This window comes from Microcebus murinus, chromosome 4 (genome assembly GCF_040939455.1).
Source record: "Microcebus murinus isolate Inina chromosome 4, M.murinus_Inina_mat1.0, whole genome shotgun sequence".
Classification (NCBI taxonomy): Eukaryota; Metazoa; Chordata; class Mammalia; order Primates; family Cheirogaleidae; genus Microcebus; species Microcebus murinus.
The window spans coordinates 22,376,557-22,381,050 of record NC_134107.1 but is presented as its reverse complement, the minus strand read 5'-3'; the positions used below and the strand labels follow the sequence as shown (position 1 = coordinate 22,381,050).

General features: G+C 47.7%; 1 long non-coding RNA gene across 1 annotated transcript; it reads left to right on the top strand.

Moving 5' to 3' along the window:
- Positions 1–1,302: 1,302 nt before the first annotated feature.
- Positions 1,303–4,155, top strand: LOC105885337 (uncharacterized). The gene is made up of 3 exons (XR_001160628.3): positions 1,303–1,380; positions 1,976–2,254; positions 2,824–4,155. It is a non-coding gene; the product is annotated as an uncharacterized LOC105885337 (long non-coding RNA).
- The last annotated feature ends 339 nt before the right edge of the window (positions 4,156–4,494 follow it).

The following is a 4,494-nucleotide window of genomic DNA, read 5'->3' as shown; positions in this document are numbered from 1 at the left end:
GCCTCCCCACACCACATCCCATTCTCATTCTCATCTGTACCCTCCTCTTTCACCTTACTTCCAACATGCCCCATTTATGGGAGGCTTGGGAAGGACAGTCTCTCCCCAATTCTACTTCCCGTCTTTGGGTTCGCAGCTCCAGCGCATACCAACACCCTCACTCTTTAGTTCAGTCCTACCCTCTCATTCCTCATTGTAGAAGTGGCTTCTGCAATTCTCATAATCCCAGGAGGAGACAAGGAGGCAACTGGAATGGCCTGTTTGCCTGACTCTTACTTCTCTACTCACTGCCTATTCCATTTGAACTACTAGGCTAGAGCAGCCCCTGCCCCACCCCTCCAAGAGGAGTGATGATGATAATAATAATAGCTAGCACTTACTGAGTGACAACTATATACCAAGCACATTTTTGCTCAGCTTTTCTGGGATTCTAGCTCTAAGTTCCTGTAACACTTTCTTTCCCTTCTCACACTTTCCATCTCTTAACTCCCTGTCTCATCTCTTGTCATCTCTGACTCCTTCTAAACAGTTTTATCCTGACCCACTGCCATTCCTCCAGAGGCCACATCTTCTCAGGCTAGACCCTTCAAAGATGGGCCACCCCATTTCTGTGCTCCAATCACCCCCACCTACTCTAAGGGATCATCTCATGATCCACATCTTCCCTTTCACCACCCAAGCCAGCTCTTACTGAGACGCCTTACAGAGAGGCCATTTCCCCGGGCAAGGTTACCACAACCATTGCCCCACTGCCAGTGTGGCCTCCAGCAGTGACCCATCATTTCACCCAGGTCCCAGAACCTATCCAGGCCCCAGGAAGGGCCTTAGCATTCTACACAGTCTACAAAAGCTGCAATAAGCGCCTTTCACTTCAGCCTACGGAGCACTAAGTCCTCTGTGTCCCATCCCCGCCACCCACTCACTTTCCACCAACTTCTTAACAAAGCTAAAGCCCCTTTATTAAGTGACTCATTCAACAGGACACGCCCATATTCTGTTGAAGGGTTCATTTGTACTTTTAGGCCCCAAAATGTGTTCCTTTTTTGAGGTAAAAAAAATTTGCCTTTCACCCTTTACTACATGGACGCTGAAATTTGAGTACGAAAAATGGCTGAACTGAGGTTGAATTTTAAAAAACCGTTACCCCAGAATCTCGCGATAAGAGAATTGGCTGGTAACTGCTGTGGCTCTTCCAAGCTTCATCCTTCACTGGGTTATTTACCTGTCAATCATTTCTGCTGGGCCAATGAGCAGCACCACCCTGACAAGGCGTAGAGGTTGGAGGGCAAGCCAACGGTTCCCGACTATTTGAGCCAGTGGGCAAGGTCTAGCTCTTCAGACCTCTTGCTCTCCCTGCTAGGATCTGTGCGTCATGGGCAGGTGGTCTTGGAGAGGGGTGGTAGAGTAAGGGAAAAGGCTTAGAACTAACTCATGTTGGGTTTTAGTAATAGTAAGAGTATCAGGAAAGCCGTACTGGCTGGATTCTGCTCCTGCCCTTGCCGTTCCCTTAACTGCGTAACTCTGGACAAGTCTCTTCCTTATCCTGGGGCTCGGTTTTTCCTAAGGAGAGGGTTGATTCCTCCGATCTCTTGAACTCCTTTTCTTTTTGATATTTGGGAAGGCACCGCGCCTCAAGAAGGGGAGAACCCAGTTTAACCACAGGCCAGTTAAACGGGCACGGGCACGTAAAGGAAGGGACCTAACCACTCCCCCATGCAGAGCCAAGAGAGCAAGCTCAAAAGGAAGGAAGGAGAGACACTCTTTTGCCTCAGGGAGAACTTGGGGGTGGGGTGGGGGGCTAGGAGCAGGGGTTTTGCTCACCAGAAGGCCCTTTGAGTGTGGGCTCATAAGATAGAGGAAGCATTTTGGCCTAGTATCTACTAAAACAGGGTTAAGGGGCAAAAAAAGAAACCACTGTAAAGATTGACGAATCCTCTCTAACCCATCTGTGGGTTGTTTTGTTTCTTTCCTGTAGTTTCCTGATGAAAGGTCCTTTTGAAATGTTCATTCTCTTCTCACCAAGTTGAACAGGGCTCTGTTCCCACAGCAGGTGTAAGCTCCCTGCATTTGCTGCCTTCTCTGTTTTCTTAACCAACACTACAACCCCATTCACGTGCTTGGGAAGCTGACAATGACTGTTGGGCCTTTGCAATGGATCCACCAGTGGGCCATTTCCTACAGCCCAGGGGGAGACAGAATAATTGGCAGCAACTCCTGCAGCCTTGGTGGAGGAAAGAATAATTGGCAGCTAAAGGTGAGTGTGAGTGAGAAGGGTGGGACTCTCCTATCCTCAGCCCTCCCCCTCCTTTCCTTTTCCCATATTCTTCTCCCCAGCCCTCCCCCTCCTTACTCTAACCTAAACCACTCCAATTCCTGTTTTCCACGCCCTCCCCAGAATTTCGGAGGGTAAGGGGTCTGAAGGAGTCCTCAGGAAGGACTGTTCCCCACCACTAGCTCTTCATTGCCTACTCCACTGAGAAGTAATCAGCTCCCAGAAAGTTTGAGAAATTGCTTTTCAGCAAGAGGGCACCAAATCAGTTTAGAGGCGTGATCTGCAGTGAGGACAGTTGGCAAACACCATTTCTCTGACCCATGGGAATACCTGAATGCTTGACCTTGGCCCTTGTGAGTTGGAGCTGTGAACGTGTAGTTTGTCAAGACCCAGAAGTACCTCTTGCTACTTAAGTGTCCACTGAAAAGATTCTTCTTCTCAAACCATCCACCATTCCCCACTGACTTTTTTACTCTCTTTCTCCTTTTTCTCACTTTCACTGTCTCTTTTGTTGTGTCTTTCTCTCTGGTTTGATTGATTTGTTTTCTCAGACCAAACAGGAACCTGGACAAGATGTGGTGATGGTCACAGCCCAGAGGAGGAGCTTTAACCTGAGCACCAGCCACAGGAGGCAGACCACCTTCTCTGCCCCAGTGAGAGTGAATGTAGGCCCCCACCCCAGGGCCTCAAATGCTTTCTCGGTCATCCCCTAGGTACTAGGTTTGTTCTCCAGGCCTACTACAGGTGCCCCCCCCAACCCAACACCCCCAGTGATTAGAACTGTTAGGTAGTGTGAACTAAAATAAAATCTTAAGGTTCACTCCCCACCCACTAACTGAATGGACCCCCTCGTGGCCAAAGGGATATCCCAAAACTAAATTGCCTGCCAGGAGGAGACACGCCTCATCATGCCCCCCTCCCTTCTTGGAGACATCCTTTGCAACCCATTAGCAGCCCTAAGGGTATGCAAGACACACCTGTAGGTCCTCAATTTATACAACAAATCAATGTCTGGTGGCTTATCTCTGATAAACAATTTATGTTAAAACATTCTAAGCACTTAGACAAAGCTTCATGTCTTTAACCAATTACAAGTCAAAGAATCTTTAAACCCACCTATATATCCTGTAAGCACCCCCCCATTTTCGAGAAGGCCCACCCTTTTGGGCCAAACCAATTTATGCCTCCCACGTATTCATTTATGACTTTACTTATAACCCTTGTCTCCCTGAATTGTATAAAACCGAACTGTGACCCAGCCACACCGAGTCCACTTGCTCAAGGCTTCTAGGGAATGGCTCTGGGTCGTGGTCCCCAAATTTGTCTCAGAGTAAATCTCTTTAAAATTATTTTACAGAGTTTGGTCTTTTTTTCCATTGACAATAGCAAGGGATTCCAGGTCTCCTAGGGATGCAAGTGAGTGACTTGCCTTGGTGCAATTGCCCCACCTGGGAAGAAAGACAAAGGTGGGCCCCAGGCCCCCATCTTGGTCCTGCCCTTAATCCTTAATCCCACTTTAATCCTGCCCTGAATTATGGCCATACCTGGGGTAGGAGGGAATGCCCTGCAAATCTGCCAGTCAGAACTTAGTGCACCAACTGCAAAAGAATTCAGAGGACTCTCTAGCCCACAGGCCAAGCAGCATAGGTACCATAGACTCCAGAAATTGACCTAGAACAATGTACATGCATAGTCTAAGACTCAGGTCATGCAATTCCGAACTATCCAAAGTGGTTCCATGGTGATGTCTCAGCCACAGGGAGGTCCCAATCCAAGCACTATAAAACAAAGTGCAGACCATAACCAAGCCCTTTTGCTCTCCCTTTGCTGTGACAGTGGATCCCGTCTTCTGTGGTGTATGTATCATACTCTGTGAACCTATATCTTGCTCTTGCTCTGTAATCCTGTCTTCTCAATAAACCTCATTTTTGTGCTCGCCTTACTTTGGTGCATCTGGTCCTTCTTCGGCTATGAGCTCACTAAGAACTGATATTTCAGACTGAAACCTGGGACATAACCACTGACCCGTGCCTCCCATGCCTGCCCCCATGACAGGCCCCTACAGAAGCCAAATATAGTCACCTTAGACCAGGAATGGGGAACTTTTTCATGTTGGAAGGCTGCTTTAATTTAGGTGTTATCAAATAAGGCCACATTCAAGAAACTTCAATTAGATATACTTTTAAAATGTACATTATTTTGTAAAAATCTAACTACTGTGC